This window comes from Pipistrellus hanaki (assembly GCF_964339955.1).
Source record: "Pipistrellus hanaki genome assembly, chromosome: 7".
NCBI classification, from domain to species: domain Eukaryota; kingdom Metazoa; phylum Chordata; class Mammalia; order Chiroptera; family Vespertilionidae; genus Pipistrellus; species Pipistrellus hanaki.
The window spans coordinates 77,486,193-77,506,514 of record NC_140509.1 but is presented as its reverse complement, the minus strand read 5'-3'; positions in this window follow the sequence as shown (position 1 = coordinate 77,506,514).

Genomic DNA, 20,322 nt, shown 5'->3' with positions numbered 1-20,322 from the left:
TCCACAGAAGATGGCTTACACGCCGGTTTACAAATGTACTGTGTTCCTTTGTCCTAACATAGCAGATACATTTTTTCCCCCTATCCACCATCTGGTTTTCAGACCCTAGGTGGTAACAGGGCAGGTTCAGGAGAATTTTACAAACTAACCTTGTGATCTCTTAACCAGTCTCAGGGCAAAAGTGTCAAGGAGGTAAGGTCTAATGGCTCCCACCCATCTGCTGGTCTAGTATCCCGCTAGCTCAGTCAGTGTATCCACAAGTCACTGCTAGAGTGTTAGCAGGCTGGGACTGAAATAAAAATTGCTAGCATTTATTGAGTATGCATAATGTGCCAGGCATGATATTGTATATGCATACAAGTTCTTTGGTTGATCTCTTCCCACCCTTCCCCCTGGTTTTTGAGGTATCATGGTATGTCCTTTAAAGAAAACTCTTAATTTCTATTAGAGGCAAACTGAAGTGATTATGAATAAAGTGCTATGATATTGGTAAGGTATTTTCAAATGGTTCAGTAGAACAAATATACACACACACATAAATATATACTTATGTATGTATATATACTTATGTATGTGGATACACACAGATAAAGCAAACACAGTAACTTTTTAAAAAATATATTTTTTTATTGATTTTTTACAGAGAGGAAGGGAGCGGGATAGAGAGTTAGAAACATCGATGGTAGAGAAACATCGATCAGCTGCCTCCTGCACACCCCCTATTGGGGATGTGCCTGAAACCAAAGTACATGCCCTTGACCGGAATCGAATCTGGGACCTTTCAGTCCGAAGGCCGACGCTCTATCCACTGAGCCAAACCAGTTTTGGCCATAGTAACTTGTTAAAAATGTTAACAGTTATCGAATTTAGCCTGTAAGAACACTTATGATCAATGTAACAATTTTTCAACTTTTCTGTATGTTTAAAAAATGTATCAGTAAATTTTGGGGAAATGTCCTAAAGCTCATTTAGTTGGTGCTGAGCTGCCTGTAGCTCTTGGGCCTGGCGTCCTGTGCAACGGCCAGACCGAGCCAGAAGGATGTGCAGTGCTGCCCTTGCGTCCTCCGCTCCTGGCCAGCTCATCGGACATCCCCTGGAGCCAAGAGGCCAGGCCCAGGCAGCCACTGGGGCGTCTCACCTGGCCACTATCTCTTTTCCTTCCCTTTTCTTCCAGGCTGTGGCTTCCTCTTCATTGGCCCCTCCTCCTGATCCCAGGTGGTTCTACTCCTTTGTTTAGGGACCAGGAAAAGAGAAACCAGGAAATCAAATAAACACATCACACCAAGACGCTGGAGGAGGCTGTAATTGAGCAAAATGAAAACAATGCCTCTGCAGCCAGCACCACAGCAAGAGCTGAGTTACGCACCACATGCAAAGCGCTGTGTAAATATTTGCCAATTGCCTTGTTAAGGAAGAGAAGAAACCCAGGCTGCATCATACAGCGTGCAGATGTATGAGATCAGAAGAATGGAAAGTGCAAAAGGTCAGAGCATCTTCCTGCCAAGGAGAGAATGTCCGTTTTACGTACAAAGGGCAGAATGAGGATTACACCGACTGGGGCGACAGATCCTAGCAGGCAGCCTCTGAAAAGTTAATGCAGCACTGCAAGGTACAAGCAGATGGAATCCTAGCCGCCTGTGAGAGGAGGAAGGCGGGAAGGCCTCAGGACTGATTGTCTGTACTATCATGGCTAGAGGTCCTCCCAGCAACTTTGAGACAGTTTATTAATCCTAATTTCCCGTATGTACACTGTTGAGCAGCACCAATAAAAAAGTTTTCCAACAATAACATTTTGATGTCCATCCATCACTCAGTTTAAAAAGTTTCAAGGTGCCCCAGCTGGTTTGGCTCAGCGGATGGAGCATCGGCCTGAGGACTGAAGAGTCCAGGTTCAATCCCCAGTGTGGGGGCATGCAGGAGGCAGCCAATCAATGATTCTCTCTCATCATTGGTGTTTCTATCTCTCTCCCTCTCCCTTTCTCTCTGAAATCAATAAAAATATATTTTTAAAAACATTTTCAAGGTGAACTATGGAGCCAGAATGCCTGAGTTTATGATTCAGGCTTTACTGCATTTTTTTTTTAATTTAAAAAAATATATATTTTATTGATTTTTACAGAGAGGAAGGGAGAGAGATAGAGAGTTAGAAACATCAATGAGAGAATGTCATTGACCAGCTGCCTCTTGCACACCCCCTACTGGGGATATGCCCGCAACCAAGGTACATGCCCTTGACCGAAATCGAACCCGGGACCTTTCAGTCCCCAAGCCGACGCTCTATCCATTGAGCCAAACTGGTCTCGGCTTTACTGCATTTTTATTAATGTTGTGACCTTGGGTAAGTTATTTGCCTATCTGTCTCTCCATTTCCTTATTTACAAAGTGAGGATGTTGTTAATGTGTATTTCATGAGCTGGCTTTCAGTGTTGCTTTGGTTAATATGTGTAACATTCAGTCTGGCACAGACGAAGTGTCATCACTTGTAGACTACTATGATGGCAATGGTGATGATGATGATGATGATGATGATAAACAGAAGAAGGAGGAAGAGCAGCAGAAGCAGGAGGGGCAGCAGCAGGAGGAGACTTTCATATCTTTGCTTCAACAAGTTTTTCTTAGCTATTTCTTTTTCTGAAACCATCACTTCAGCCTCTGACCTCAAATCTAGAAGCCACTGTTCACTTCCTATTTTTTCTAAGATTTCTAGAACTCAGTTGACAAATTGTATTGATTTGACCTTCTTATGTTTACCATATCTCTTACCTCATTCCATTATCAATGCTTTCTTCACTCTACGTTTGCTTCTTACCTAAAATATTGACAATGATTTCTTGGTCTTCCAGCCCCTCTAGCTCCCTCCCCTCCAGTAGGTCTTCATAACGCTATCAGCTTGGGCAATGTCAAAGCGCACTCAAAACCTTTTAGGGGCTGCCCATTACCTGTCAACTAAGCACGAAGTCCTTAATTCAGCACTTGGGAGACTTGGGAAATTCTGACTCCATTGTTAGACTTAGTGCCTTTTATTTATTTATATGCACTAAGTACTCTATTCAAACTCAATTTCTTGCAGTTACCTGAACTGCTGCTCTCAGTTTCAGATGGTGCTACTTTTAGCTATATGGCCTTGAGCAAGTAATAAGAGTTTATGTTTCCTCTTTTGTGAAATGCAAAGAATAGACTCCTGATTGCAATGAAGATTACAGGAGGAAAGCCAGGTGAGGGACCAAGCACAGTGCCTAACACAGAATGAATACTCCGTAAATGCCAGTCTGATGATGGTGATGAATGCTATTGCTTTTTTTTTTTTTTTTAATATTTTTATTGATTTTTTTTTACAGAGAGGAAGGGAGAGGGATAGAAAGTCAAAAACATCGATGAGAGAGAAACACCGATCAGCTGCCTTTTGCACAACCCCCACCATGGATGTGAGCGCAACCAAGGCACATGCCCTTGACCGGAATTGAACCCGGGACCCTTGAGTCCGCAGGCCAACACTGTATTCACTGAGCCAAACCGGTTTTAGCTGAATGCTATTGTTTATGCTATTCTTTTACATCAACTTTCCTCACCCTGTTTCCTTTGACAAAACACTAGCTATCCTTCAAGTCATTTTTAAAAAATATCTTTTTATTGATTTCAGAGAGAGGAAGGGAGAGGGAGGGAGAATCAACAATAGGTTGTCTCCTGCATGCCCCCTATTGGGGATCAAGCCTGCAACGTGGGCATGTGCCTGACTGGGGGTTGAACTGTGACCTCCTGGTTCATGGGACAATCTTCAACCACTGAGCTACACCGGCTAGGCCATCCTTCAAGTCTTTAAGTCTCTTTTCTAACCATGCCCATTTATAAACTCTTTTCTTACTCCGTTCAACCAATTATCTCTTCTTCCTCCTCTGAACCCTCAGCTGCTCCTCTTTCTTTTGGAACTTATATTTCTTCAGGTCCTGTAATTGTTTTTGTACTTTGTAAACCTTTTTATACTACCATCCTCACTCAAAAACCATAACAAAAATTCCCCAGACAGCAGAAACCCGTTTGGCTCAATGGATAGAGCGTCGGCTTGAGGACTGAAGGGACCCGGGTTCAATTCCAGTCAAGGCCATGTACCTTGGTTGCGGGCATATCCCCAGTGAGGGGTGTGCAAGAGGCAGCTGATCGATGACTCTCTCTCATCGATGTTTCTAACTCTCTATCTCTCTCCCTTCCTCTCTGTATAAAATCAATAAAATATATTAAAAAAATTCCCCAGACAATTACTTCCTGAAGGTAAGGACTACTGCTTTACTTAACTTTGTGTATCCTGCAATATTCAACATGATCCCATGGAAGATCTTAAATGCCCGTTTAATGCAAGTTTAATTGATAAATTGATTATTAAACTTAATTAAGTTCAGTTTGCGTGATTACCTGTCATAACTCCCAGAAATCCTAAATTTTGAGGTGACTGCCATAGAATTAGGTGTGACTACTTCCTATAGCCCCTGGGTCCCACAGGGGACTACTTAATAAGAAAGCCTAGCCTTAGGGGAGCCGTGAAATTGTATCTAAAATTCTTTGGAAAACGTTTCATATTTTATATTTCTTTGTTAAATGATAAAGATAAAAATAATCAACATGAGAAATCAGAACTTTGTTGATATTCCTTTACACGTATTGGGTATAATTGAATGCACTATAATTTTTTCAGTGTTTAAGCTGTGAAGTTCTTAGTCTGATCCTATTGTTTTCCTCTTTTCCACCAAAAAATGTTGCTTAAGCTTGCTCCCCGCCCCCTCCCCTTTATTCTTCTGCACCCTCTTGCTTTACAGTTGGTGTGTGAAGATGGTGGAAATGTTGGTTTGGAACCTCAGACATTTCCCAGGTGAAATCTGAAATTGGTCCTCCATACACAGAGGGCAAGGAGAACCCCAAAGCCGAAACCAGTTTGGCTCAGTGGATAGAGCAGCCTGCGCACTGAAAGGTCCTGGGTTCAATTCCGGTCAAGGGCAAGTACCTTGGTTGCAGGCACATTCCCAGTGGGGAGTGTGCAGGAGGCAGCTGATTGGTGTTTCTCTCTCATCAATGTTTCTAACTCTCTGTCCCTCTCACTTCCTCTCTGTGAACAATCAGTAAAGTATATTGAAAAAAAAAAGAAGAAGAACCCCAAAGAAAGCAGACCACTGCAGGTTGGCAGGTGGCAGTTTTAACCAGCAGGAAACTTGCACACCAGGCTTGCCTTGGGCACTAACGTGAGTAAATAGATCTCTGTACCTGCGGGCCAGAATCTTAAAAAGTTATTTCGAGGCAAGAACTGGATCCAGTGGCATATACCAGCCCCGTGGCCTCAACTACACCTTTCTTTCTCCAGGCTGAGCTATTAAACATGGTGCCTACGTGGGAACGGTGGACAGAGGTACATACCAGGGACAGGGGAGGAGGGTTGAGGATTCTACATAAGCTCTAAGGTCAAACTGAGGTTATGCTCTCTGGACTGCCTCCTCCAAAACCCCACCCCTGTGGGCTCCTCTCAGCTGTACACCCCCTTCTCCACGATGTGATGTGCATGGCCAGAAAGGGGTGTCATTAGCATGGGGGCCACTCGTGTGGCAGCTACCTGGCTGCCCAGGGCAATACCACAGCAACAGCGTAGGCCTCTGCAGGAGGAAACAAGGTCCAGATGATGCATCGCAAAAGAAGGAACATGTTTTCCCAATAAGAGCCCCAGGATCCGAACTCCTGATTTATCAAGGCCCTGAGGCTGGGGAGATTGGAGGATGAGGGGTGGAGTGTTTGTAGAGCAATCGCTGAGGGGACCTGAGGGCTGGTGGACCCGTGAGCTGGACCCAGGCAGCTGGAGGCCCGGCACCCTCTCCCCTGGCCTCAGATGCACCTCTGTCCTGCGTTGCCCAGCGGGAGCTGTTGCTATTTCCCCCAGGACACTGCCTGGAGAGAGTAATGTGCTGCCGAGACGTCTGGATGGTAACCGGGACTGCGCCCAGTGAATGCCTCTACATAAACCTTCAGGACTGTGCCAGGAGGATTCGCAGATCGACCGGCTGGCAGCTCCCAGAACAAGCCTGGCATGGAGTCCTCTTGTTCCTGAGCGATGCCACCTCCCAGGTGGCTGACCTGCCTTTCTCAGCCTCCACCTGCCCTCTTGAGCGGGATCTTTGAGAAGCTACAGGGAAGCGTGGGGAATGAAGAGGATCCCTGCTCATGGGAGGAGTCTCTGACTACCCTCCTCCCGGCTGCTCCCTCCGAGGCAGCCAGCCACCTGCACCCCGGAAAATTTGAGCTGCGGGAAGCTGCTGGTTCCAGACTTGAGGTGAAAAGCCCAGGCAGAAACAGCATCACTGGGTGAGCCCTTGAGCTCAGATGCCGAGTTCCCTGGAGCAAACCAGACAGACCCCTTGGGCGAGGTTCTGAAATACCCAAAGGTATGGTAATGGAGCACGTATTTGTTTTCAGATTTATGTGTTTAAGGACATTCTTTGATAGATTGCATATCTAAGAACTGGAGCCCCATCCGCTGATGAATGAGGGCCAATCTGGCTCAGCCTCAGGAAGTTAGTATGGATTGGAGGGCTGGTGATGAGCAGGTCTTCATTTAGGGCCTGGGCATTGCTGAGGCAGCGCCCACTGCGAAAAGGCCGGGCCCTGCACCGCGTACCTGCGTCGGCTGCAGATGGGTGATTGAAAACGTCTGACTTCCCCAGGTAATGGGATCTCTTTACAGATATCCTTCTCACGTATTTCCTTCCCAGACAGCCAAATGCCAGGCCGCTAACAGATGAATTGTTTGTACTTTAAAAGTTTACTGTTTCGGTTAGGACATTCTTGATGGCATTTTATATTCTCTTTGCGGCACAGGCCGCTGATTCATGCTGTCTTCTGAAGGTTATGAGTCTCCGTGTGATGTTAAAGAGTGTATGTCTGCGCCATTAAAGGAGGAGTGTATAAAGTGCAGTGTTGTTCGGTGGAAGTATATGAACCAGAAGTATTTCATTTTATGCCGCGGCTCTGGCTATGGGTGTAGCTTTTGAGGACTGGTAGTTAATTCGAGTTTCGTTCGCTTTTGGAGTTATAGCTGTCTCCTCTGTTGAAAAACACAGAGCAAGGTTGTTACCAGATGAGTTCTTTATATTTATTACAGGTGCTTTCAGTTCACCTTACGGATGGCACTATTTACTGAGTGACTGTTATGTATGAGATTATTCACTAGGCGCTGAGAGGGCTACTGAGATGATTCAGATATAGTTAGTCCCTGCTCTTTGGGAACTTATAAGCACTCCCTAACAGAGATGCGCCATAGAATGCGTTAGAGATGATTAGCAAAGGAAAATGTATTAGAAAGATTTGAAAAGGGGGAGGGGGGGCGGGATAACATATTTGTTGGGGAGATCTGAAAAAAACTGCATAAATAACATCTTTTGAAATATGCACTGGAAGACGGGTAGGGATTGAACAGAGGGAGCTTGTGTGGGGTAAAGGAATTTCAGGAAATTTTGCTATAGAAGCTTGGGAAGTGTGGAGGTGTAGAGTGCCTTAAAAGGGCTGTGGGCAGTCATGAATAGAGGGGCTGTGTCTTCTCCGTATTGTGGGTAGAGCGTGACTACATTTCTCAGATTCTCTCAGATTAGAGGCAAAAGTGATGGGTTATTTCCAGGCATCATGCGCCACTTAGATAGTGACCTTGGAGGTGACCTTGAAAGACTCGTATTGCAGTTGGCATAGCCTCTGTCAGCTTGGATTCCCAATGACCGAATGGAGCAGAGCACACCCTACCTTCCCTCTGCTACCCCCAGTGGGAGCATTCATGTCCTTAAGTGAGCAAGAAAAAACCTCTTTAAGATGGTTAGCCACTGAGATACTGAGTCCGGGCCATGTTTTTGAGACACAGCATGACATAATGGAAACAATTGTAGGTTAGCAACTATAGATTTTATGTATTTATTTATTTATTTACTTATTCATTAATTTATTTCATATTTACTGAGACTTTTTAAATTTTAGGTGTTGACATGAGCTAAATGCTGGGAATGCTATGGTTAAAAATGCACAGTTCGGGAGGGTGGGGTAAGGGAAAGAGATCAACCAAAGGACTCGTGTGCATGCATATGGGCCTAGCCAGTGGCCAGGGACAACAGGGGGGTGGGGGCATATGTAGGGAGGGGTTTGGGATGGGAATGGGGGGATAAGGACAATTATGTGAGACCATAATCAATAAAATAAATAAATAAATTTAAAAAATAAAAAAATAAAAATGCACAGTTCATGACCTTATTGGAACATACACTGCAGTGCAGGAGAATTAAAAACAAATGAACAAACAAACAATCACAGGCTGTAGTGATGTACTGGAATGCTTTAGATCAGACCGGTAAGCATCACTCAGATCTTGTTAGAAATGCAGGATCTCAGCCCCACTCCCAAATCAAAGAGTCATGGTGGTTGAGAAGCGCCAGTAAATGAGTGCTTCAGTACGATAGGCAGGGAAAATGGGAAACCAAAGAAAGGACAATTAGTCCAGTGTTGAATGAGACTGTTCAGAAGGCTTCTTAGACTAGATGGTGGCTAAATGAGCTTCTAAGCAGCATCTCTTAGTCATCATACTTATGTGAGTTTGGGTCAGCTACTTACTCGCAGCTTTGGTTTCCTTCTCTGCAGAAGGAGGGATAATACTCCGAGGTTGCTTTGAGGTTCAAATGAGCAATATGTAAAAGTGCTTTGAATACTCGGCAGCTGTAGACAAGTGGAAACTTTTACTTTCTCAGCTGTGGTTGGTATACAGAAAAAAAAAAATGTTCCTTGACATAAGAATGCATTTTAAACAGTGCTTAGTAAGAAAAGAAATGATCCTGTATGGATTTTTTGTTTGGATTATATGGAGAACTGAAAGAGAGTTCCTTCCTCCTGCTTAATGCACATGTGTATAACATTTGAAAAATAGGTCTAGCATGTTGGTCAATAAGACGTCCCCTGAGGTTGAAAAAGTGCATTCCCTTGGACCTGTGGGGTCTGAACTTCAACTCTGAACAGTGTTTATCCAACACAGAGGCAGCAGGGAGGGACATTTTTCTGACTAGGACAAACATTAATTCCTTAGCAAAAATAGGAAAACCAAACTGCATTTATTCAGAATTAATAGGACTGCAGAACTCCTATTTTTCTTTCTATAATGAAAAATAAACAAAGAACAATAATTAATTAATGATATTGGCAATCTAGTAATACAGCTCCCACACAGAACTTTCTCACCACACACAAGCATTAGTGTTTACTGGGTCTCAGTAAAGCTGTAGTTGTATATGGTCTTGCACACAAATTCACCTGTCCTTTTGTTTCTTTTTGCATATCTATACTAATAAAAGGGTAATATGCTAATTAGACTGGGTTGACCAGCCATCTTCTGGACATCCGACTTCCTTCCAGACAAAGCCGTGGTGATGGGGGCTGAGGCAGAGGCAGAGGCAGTTAGGGGTGATTGGGCTGGCAAGAGAGGGCAGTTGGGGATGAGATTAGGCCAGCAGGGGAGGGGAGTTGGGGGCCTGCAGGTGGGGGCCATTGGGGCAAGATCAGGCTGGCAGGAGAGGGCCATTGGGGAGCAAATCAGGCAGGCAGGCAGGCAGAGGCAGTTAGGGGCAATCAAACAGGCAGGCAGAGAGGTTAGGGGTGATCAGGTAGGCAGAGGAGTGGTTAGGGGCAATCAGGCAAGCAAGCAGTTAGGAGCCAGTGGTCCCAGATTATGAGAGAGATGTTTGACTGCTGGTTGAGGCCCGATCCCAGCAGTTGAACATCCCCCAAGGAACCAAAGGATTCCTGATTGGAGAGGGTGCAGGCTGGGCTGAGGGAGACCCCCTGCCCTCCCATATACGAACTTCATGCACCAGGCCTCTAATATATATATTTGCCTGTGATGTTCTTCCTTTTCTGGACCATGTGGGCTACTGGGCCACTTGATGATTGCCCTGAAGACTTCATTCAGACATCATCTCCTGACAAAAGGTAGCTTTTATTGATCTGTGTAGGCCAGTTCACACTCACTTTCCTCTGCAGTCCATGGAGGCAAGAAGAATATATTGAATCACACTGTGATCCTTACTCCATGGGTCTTACTCAGGTTCTGTTCTTAGCATCTGGCACAGTGCCCCGAACATAGTAGATCCTAAATAAACATCTACTGAATGAACGTGAGGAAGGCCAACAACTTTAAGAATGAATATGTAAACAGAAAGCAGAAGTGTGGTTGCTAGGGGCTGGAGAGGAGGAGGATAAAATGAGGAGTTATTGTTTAATGGTTTTAGAGTTTCAATCTCACCCAAGGATATTTTTTCATTGATTTTTCAGAGAGAGTGGATGGCAGGGGGAGATACAGAGAGAGAAACATCAATGTGAGAGAGACATATTGATTGGTTGCCTAGCGCACAGGGCTGGGGGATAGAGCCTGCAACTGAGGTATATGTTCTTGACCAGAATCAAACCCTGGATCCTTCAGTCCATGGGCCAACACTTTATCCACTGAGCCAAACCGGCTAGGGCTAGAGTCTCGGTTTTTTAAGAAGTAAAGAGTTCTAGAGATGGGTTGCATAACAAAATGAATGTACTTAATACTACCGAACACATAAAAACTTAAAGTGGTTAAGGTGATATATTTTGGTATGCATATTTTATCAAGAGTTTAAAAAATATCTTCATAGAAACATCTAGACAGATATTTGATCAAAAATTGGGTACAATGGCCTGGTTTAACTGACATAAAATTAACTATCACACTTTAGTTTTCTCTTTTCTAGAATTATGTAATAATAGCCTTCTGTGATTTGCTTATTTCACTTAGCATAATGCCTTTGAGCTTTATATATATTGTTGGATGTGTCAGGAGCTTGTCCCTTTTTTACTACTGAGGAATATTCCATTGTGTGGATATATTATAATTTCCTTATCCACATATCAGTTAGTGGATTGTTTCCAGAGTTTGGCTATTATTATTAAGGCTGCTATGAACAATGTCTTACAGTACTTTGTTCCTATTCTGAGCAAACATTTAAAACATGACATCAGACAGAATGTTTGTGGCTGCAACAGAAAGCAGCTGCCTCAACTTAAAAGCTAGAAATGCTTATCTCAAAAAAGTAAAAGAAAAAAGGAAAAAAAAAAAAAAGGCTTGTAGGGTGGTTAATTCAGCTGATACACGTCATCAAAGACTTAGGCTCTTTCTCTCTTTTCAGGCTTCCATTTTGTTGTTTTTGTCCCCAGCCTAGCCTCACACCTGCTCACCAGATAGCTGCATTACACCAGTTAGAACTGTGTCCAGAGACAGAAGATGGAGCTGTCTTTTCTCTCAGGTTTTTCCTGAAGGTCAAGGAATCTTGCCCAGAAGTGTCCTAAGAGACTGTGTCTCACTATTTATTGGTTTGAATGACATCAAATGCCCAGAATTGCATCAAATGACTATAGCAACTGATGGCAAGGACAGTGGGACCCTTCTCTAGGTTAGAGCTTTCAGGACTCGCTCCCTTGGACTGAGGTTTATGCATTTCCCCCCAAAGCCTATGGCTGTGCAGAGAAGAGTGGACGCCTGAGCAGGGTTTGCCAGGAAGGGAGACCAAACAGATGCTGGGGAGTCAGGGTCCGCGGGAGCTCCCAGTCTGTCCCAGGCCACTTTCACCTGGTTCCACTGTTCCTACCTTATGGCACACTTTCTGAAATACTTTCACGTCGATTGTTTTATTTTTTATGAAAAGGCAAACAACAAGAAAAAGAAGCTCCCATCCCATCCTTACAATAGCTAACCGAGAATTATACTTGTTTGGCCTTTAAGGCTAAATTATTTCAATCATTCATTCCACAATAAGGCGCTGAACTCCTATTTCATGGAAGGCCCTGCAGCGCAAGTAAGGAAGGATAACACTGAGATTCCTGCTCTGAGCACGTTACACTCCCGTGTAGAAGGCAAATTAAAAGTGATGAGTTAAATAACCACAGAGGAGGTAGACAGGGGTCCACATAGCTGTGCAGAGCTGGCACCGGCAACGTCTTAATGGCTAAGTGACAGCAAGTTCCCCGGCAGGCAGTTCAGAGGAGGACGTAACACCTGCAGCTGGAGAGAGAGGGCTGAGAGAGCCTTCCAGAGAAGCAGGGGTGGCCGATGGGCCTTGCCAGGTAGGATTTGCAGAGGCAGACAGGAGCGAGGGAGGGCTGCCCACTGCAGCATCCGGGACTATTTGCATGGTGTGCTGGGACAGTGTCATGTTTGTTTGACTGCGGCCTGTAGAGCAGACTGTTCCAATTGTTGTTGTTGTTTTTTTTTTTTTTTTTCCCCCCCCTCACTCATTAGAGCAATATTTTGTGTGTGTGCAATATTTTGTGTGTGTGCCTGTTTTGTTCCCGGCCTTGTTCTCTGCGGAGTGGATGCTGGCAGGAAACCAGACAAACATTCTGTCCTCATAGAGCCTGTGTTCTAGTGAAGGACGTCGGACAGCCACATCATAAGAAAAATATCTTATGTCAGATATCCCAGAGAACACTGGGAAAGGGCAAGGCAGTAAGGATGACAGAGGGTGCCATGATTCTGGGGATGAATCTAAGAGCTGAGGGTCTGAGCCAGTTTCTGTGCTGTAGATACACAGAGATACAGGGTCAGGTGACGCTGGCCCCAACGGCGTATTGTGGGGGCAAGGCTGTGGTGGGCTGAGGGAAGAAAGGGTGGAGGTCTTGCCAGGAATATGCAGGGACTGAGGCCCTCTCCTTATTCCTGCCCATGGAGAGGGGAGCTAGGGAAGCCTCAGACTTGCCCAAAGCTCTGGGAAGCTTCTCTATTTCTGTCGTCAGGGAGGGGAAGAAGGGAGGTATAGCTTTATTCTTTACCAACAGGATGAGTTAAGGTTGGAGAAGTAAGTTGGAGCCATGTGAAGGCCTTAGGAAGCAGGCTAAGGAGACTAGATGTGGCCTCCCTGAGGAAAGAGCCGGCTGAATTCTAGTTTGCTTGGATGTTGGTTTGTGAATACGATCAAAGCAATGCATAGAATGGGCTCTCTTACGTACCACTAAAGTCAAGTACCTTACATTTTTGGAGGCTCCTGATAATATTACAGAACAGAAGAAAATCCAAAATAGTTTAGCAGATGTGCCGTCTATTTTAAAGGTTGAACTTTAACAAATGAATGTTTTATTAGACAATAACACAATGCAATATAATTGTGCTCCTCGTAAGATATTACAAGGCATATATATATATATATATATATATATATATATATATGAACTCGTTTGGCTCAAAATGCTCTAATAGGTTTGGTCATGGGATTGATATGGCAATTTAAAATGATATGACAAGTACCCTTTCTCAATCCTGTCCGTTTATCTCTCCATCTGTGTGTGTAACCTCATTTGGCCATAAGCCCTCACTTGGGGCTAAGCTTCGACTTTAGCTGATTTCCCATTTGCTCATCGTTGGGCCTTTTATCATTTCTCTGGCCTCTGCTGTCAGTGTCTTTTTGATTTTTATTTGTTTAATAACTTTTGACCAACCCCATTACTGTCATGACCCTCATGTTCTGTCCGTATCCTGGTTTCCTGGTCTTGGCTCCATGCCTGGATCCCTTGACCTGCTGCCATTCACAGGCTGGCAGGACAGATGGCCGTAGGCTGATGGCAAGGACAGTCCATCAGAGCCTTGGCACCGCAGTCAATTAAGATGCGAGACAGGCAGCGGAGAGAAAAACACGGACAGGTAGGATGGTGCTTTCCACGGCTCCTGTGCCGTGCCAATTCCTGGCTGAACTGGTGGTTGTTTACCTAAACGAATTGCTGTAAATGAGACCTGGGTAAATAGGCTTTCCCTTGAGGTCAGACTGCACCATGTTTCAATTCAGTGCATGTTTTTTTAGGACAGTTCTGCACAAAGCTGTGCTGGTTACTGAGGGGCGTACAACCATGAAATGACACTGTTACTGTCCTCAAGGAGCTTACAGTCCAAGTCAGAAGGTGCTTGTGTAAACAGGAAATTGTGACATAAATTAAGACGGGAAAGTCCTGTGATGGGAATCCAAACCCAGTGTCGGGAAGCATGTGGACACATCCATGGGCTTGATCCGGTGAAGGACTTGCTGATGGGTCGAGGTCTCAGTTCTAGTTGTGCGATCTGCTTCTGGGTCTTGAGAACATACAAAACCAGTTCCTGCAAATGGTTTAGAATAATTAAAAAAATATATATTTTATTAATTTTTTACAGGGAAGAAGAGAGAGGGATAGAGAGCCAGAAACATCGATTGAGAGAGAAACATCAATCAGCTGCCTCTTGCACACCCCGTACTGGGGATGTGCCCGCAACCAAGGTACATGCCCTTGACCAGAATCGAACGTGGGACTTTTCAGTCTGCAGGCCAACACTCTATCCACTGAGCCAAATCAGTTTCAGCGGTTTAGAATAATTTATGCAACTCATGATTTCAGGAGAGAAAGAAGCATTTAGATACAATTGCCACAATAAAGAATTTATCTACTCCATATGTGATATTCAAAAGTGGATCATATTTCTCAAAGAGGAGGTGACAGTAAAAAAAAAATTAAAAAAATAAGGGCAAACAGAAACAGCTCATTATGGTAAAACCATGCCATATATTAAGTACTACATTTTAATGGCCAAGGTCAAACAGTATGTAGAATATTTTGATCATTTCATTACCATAGGCCCACTGTATCAACTATAGTATTTATTTAAGCATTTTAGAGTACAACTTTTCATCCCAAAACAAAATAAACAAACAAAAGCCACTATAAAAATGCTTTGAATTTAAAGTAAAATATTTTCTACATGGGGAAATATACATGGAGAATATACACCATATCAATTACTTTAAATGTTCCGATTAATATTCCTAATATTTACTTAAAAATAACTATATTACATAAAATGAACCACTTTACCTTTTTGATGAAAACAAGAAAAAAATAATGACAATTTTAATCCCACAGGAAAATGTATAGAAAGTTATTTTGTAAAATATAGGTTTTATACACAAACTGGTTTCTGTCTTTCCTACCAGTTTTGCTCTGAGAAATGATGTGCATATATAATTCATGCAACTAGGCATATGCATAAATATAGAAAAAAAACATATCATCCTGCTTCATATGATCAGACTTAACATGTATACAGATTATAGTGTGCAGGACATAGAGCTTTATTTTTCTGAAACTGTAATTTTCATTTAAATCTCCTATATTTCTGGGATGGTAAACATTTAATCTTATGAATCTGGGAGTTCTTCCCATATCCTCCAGGGTCATGACTAAAATCTGGGGCGTTCTCTCTGTCAAGGTATTAGAAGGTGTCTTGTTTGATATCCAATGCCATTTGTTCATGTATAGAGTTATTGGAAAAGATAACCCTATTTCTTGTCCTAACTGGTTTGGCTCAGTGGATAGAGCATTGGCCTATCGACTGAAGTGTCCCAGGTTCGATTCCAGTCAAGGGCATGTACCTTGGTTGTGGGCACATCCCCAATAGGAGGTGTACAGGAGGCAGCTGGTTGATGTTTCTCTCTCATCAATGTTTTTAATTCTCTATCCTTCTCCCTTCCTCTCTGTAAAAAATCAATAAAATATATTTAAAAAATATCCGTATTTCTTTCCAGATTATCCTAAGAAAACCCCCAATTTCTTAAATTACTTCTATGCCTTAAATAAAGCCCAATTTATATTTTAAATGATCTCTCTGCTTTGAATAATTTATTACTTTACTGCAGTTCATTCTTTAGGTATCTTAGTATTCACCGAAATGGTCTATACTTATATCATATCTCCATGCAGCAAAATGAAACTGAGGTAAATACAATCTACATTTCAATTTATTTGTTAGCTATACCTAATGGAGACATTTCAAATCCTTTTTGGAAGTGGTAGATATGGATATAAATAAATAAAAACAGCCATACTAGTATGACTGATGAATTTCTAAATATAATTATTTATAATCTTATTTTCTCCAAAAAGGATTTCAGGAAGCTTGCAGAAATGAATACAGTAATATGTCATGATAAAATAAATAGATAAAAATACATCATACAATAAAGTTTATGGAAAATGGCAGAACTAAATTGCAAATTTAATTTTTTTTTTTAGTGGCTAAAGCAAAGAGGAGATTGCATCCTATTGAAGGATTCATGTATCATCAAAACACTGTTTAGAGGTGGCACAGGGTCTCCAACACTGGGACCTTAGGGTGGGTTCTGCTGTCAATCTTCATACATGGAACCTTGTGATGTTGTGGGCAGTGTCCTCAAAGCCTTCCCCAAAACCAGTCTGACACGATTCTGCGCAGTTCATGGCAGGTGATTTCAAAAAGGCACCAAAGCAGGGCTGCCCAGGGTACTTAGTTCTCTGATGGAGTAGTTTCAACTAGAAACGGTACTTGAAACACCCAGAGGAATAGAAGTGAAGTTGCCATTTTGCTCAATGAAACACTTCCATCTGTGATTGGATGAAGGCTGAGGTATACCTCCAACTAAAGCACACCCAAGCATAATTTTGGTGTTTAGAGATTCCTCTCCCTCAGCAGTAGGAACTCAATTGTTGACACACTTTTAGAGTGAAAGACATTTGCTGTGTGACCTTGGAGCTCAGAGAAGAGCAGTTTTGGAGCCCAGGACAAGCTGAATGAACAGCAAGCTCATCACCTGTGTGATTGTGACGTGGTTTCAGATAGCGCTATGTTCAGCAGGTGCCACCTGGTCTTGGCCTATTTTTACTCGTTGTTTTTGCAGCCAGGTGCTGAGCTCACTTGTTTCTGGCTTATTAAAAGGGAGTGTATCCTGTAAACATGTAAATGTCACCTATTGTTAAAAGAAGTAAAGTTTCATCATTTACTAGTATTGTTTGCTCCCTCTATGTTTTGATGGCCCCCGACAAAGGGTCAGGTGCTCTTGTACACGATAGTCACATCCCTAAAGAGCTCTGAGAATGCCTCTCACTTCAGATCCACTCTTTTTGTATCCCCAATACACTGGTACCTCAGGAAGATGAGAGACAAAGTCTTTACTATCATAATGATCCTTGTGCATTGCAAATACAATATTTATTTACTTGTCTGGTTCCGCATGATTTTGCAAGCTCCCTAAGAGCAGGAAGTATTTATTTGACTTATAGATATTTTTTTAAAACATTTTAATTTGAAAATATTTTAGAGGTTTTTGTAAGTACAAGAAAATGTGGGGAATAATTCTTTGCCACATATCCAACAATTGGCATTAACAAAGGGTGACATTCTGTCACCTTTTCTTATAGCCTTCTTCTTGGCATGGCAGAGTGTTCAGCTATAACTTATATACAGTGATGTGCATAGATCTTCAGTGCAGAGTATGAGAAATTTTGACAATTATGCCCTTTTAACAACCACCCCAAACAAGATATGCAATAATCCCAAAAAGTTATCTAAGCAACTTTTCTATCCACACCCCCCGTCCACCTCCATGCAAGAGGCAACCTTTCTGATGTTCTTTTTGATTTTTTCTCACCACAGATTAGTTTAGCCTGTTTTCATACCTCATATAAATTAAATCACATGGTACACACCCTTTGTATTGACCTTTTTTCACTCATCATAATGTTTTTTATTTTTTTATTTATTTTTTATTTATTTTTTTATAAATATATTTTATTTATTTTTTACAGAGAGGAAGGAAGAGATCTAGAGAGCTAGAAACATTGACCAACTGCCTCTTGCACACCCCGTACTGGGGATGTGCCCGCAACCAAGGTACATGCCCTTGACCGCAATCGAACCCGGGACCTTTCAGTCCACAGAAAGACGCTCTACCACTGAGCCCAACCAGTTTCGGCGATCATAATGTTTTTTAAAGTCATCTGTGTTGGTACATCCTATATAATAAAAGTGTAGTATGCAAATTGTCCCCTCGACTGAGAGTTGTCTGGGAGTTTGACCAGGGGGTGGGGCCAGCTAGGGGAAGAAAGAGAGGCCCCAGCCGGCCAGCAGCTGGCAGCTGCTAGGGACCCTACCAGTGCACGAATTTTGTGCACTGGGTCTCTAGTATTACAATTATGTGTTTCTTTTCATTGATGAATACTATTTCATTGCATTTGTTCTTTTCTCCCTGCTAATGGGTGACATTTAGATTGTTTCTAGTTAAGGCTACTGTGAAAATTCTTGCATAAATTTTCTTCTGGAATATGTTTTTATCTCTCTCTCTTTTTGGAGGGAGTAATTATTTAGGAGTGGGATTGCTGAATCAGAGGGTAGGTGGATGTGAAAATGCCAAATTACTTTCCAAAGTGACTGTAGCATTTTACACTCCCACCAGCAATGTGCAGGAGTTCTACTGATTCACATCCTCCCTGACATTAGGTATTGTCAGTCTTTTGTTTTAGTCATGACAGTAGTTTTAGTTTGCATTTCTCCTATGACTAAAGATGTTGAACACTTATTGGACACATGGATTTCTTCTCATTTGAAGTGTCCATTCAAGTCTTTGGTTATTTCCTGTTTTTTTTTTTTCTTTTCTTCTTTTTCATCTGTTTTATTGGTTGTCTCTTTATTCCTGAGTTATAGTTCTTTACATTTTGTCAGATATGCATTGTAAATATTTTTCCCAGTCTGTGACCTCCATTTTTTTTTCCTTTTCCTTTCCCAATTTATAAATATATTCTTTCATGTTTTATTTTAGATGATTTAAAGTTTTAGTTTCTACTTTTAGTCCAAATTCATTAATTTTTGTATATAGAGAGGAGGTCAGGGTTCTTTTAATTTCTCTTTCTCATGGATATCTAGTTGCCACAGAACCATTTATTGAGATTTTGTTTTCCCATTAAAGTTGCGTTGGTGTCTTTGCTGAAAATCAATAGAATGTTTTAACTGTAATCTATTTCCAAATTTTCCATTCTGTTACATTGATTTACTTGTCTGTCCTTATGCCAATACCACTCTGTCTTGATTACTGTAGCTTTTGATGGAGTCTTGAGGTTACCGAGTCTAAACCCTCCAGGTTTTGTGTTTCTCCCCCCCGCCCCCCCCCCCAAGATTGTTTTGGCTATTGAGAAACATTGTACTTCCAGGTAAATGTTAGAATTGGCTTGCAAGGGTCTATAAGAATCTGTTGTGATTATGATTAGGATTATATTGAATCTGTGAATTAATTTAGGGAGAATTGACACCTTAATATCAATTCTTCTAATCTAATACTATGCTATAGCTCCTTTTATTTAGATCTTCAATAATTTTTAAACATTTTTTGGTCAGTGGGGATGTTGTTTCTGATACTATTGTAAATGAAATTGCTATTTAAATTTCACTATCCAATTATTTGTTCCCAGTGTATAGAAACAGAACTGATTTTTTTTTAATTCTGACCTTGTATCTTATATCAGCTAAATTCATTTGCTACTTTTAGTGGCTTTGTACATTTCATAGGATTTTATACAAGAAAATAATTTCATCTGAAAATAGCAATTTTATAATACCCTTTGAATCTTTATGCCTTTCATTTCTTTTATTTGCTCTATTGCACAAAAGGGTAATATTTTGTTATATTTTCTTCAGGTCTTTTTTCTTTATTTTATTTTTCTTACCTTCTGTCTTATCATATGCATATTACCCTATCTATGTTCTTGCTCTGGCTCTGACATTCTCTTCATTCTTTAAGATATCCATATCCTCATTTATCCTTGTAGGTTAGTCATATTCTCAATTACAATCACTTAGCATTTTCAAGTATTCAAGTTGACAAAGCTCCATGAGGCGCCTTTTCAACTATGACTATAGGAGAAAATTAAAGTACACATTTTTCAGAAGGGCTAAATCTCATAGCCAGGAAATAACAAAATTCTAATTATGCAGGGAATTCTAAAACAGCGTTTACTGCAAATATCTGAATAAGTGAATAGCAAGTAAACTCAGAAGTGACTATTTATTACTCATATGTCAGGCTATTTCTAAGGGCAACTTGACATTATCTAATTGTAGAGATTTAAAAGTTTTATACATTTTAAATCATTGAGATAATGGTTTTGTTTGGTTCACTTAAAACACTTAATCCACATAAAAATTCTGTTCATTGCATCAGATGCTTCTTTATATCACAACAATTATAAGAAATACCTTTCTGCCGAAGCCGGTTTGGCTCAGTGGTAGAGCATCGGTCTGCGGACTGAAAGGTCCCGGGTTTGATTCCGGTCAAGGGCATGTACGTTGGTTGCGGGCACATCCCCAGTAGGGGGTGTGCAAGAGGCAGCTGGTCGATGTTTCTCTCTCATCGATGTTTCTAGCTCTCTATCTCTCTCCCTTCCTCTCTGTAAAAAATCAATAAAATATATTTAAAAAAAAGAAAG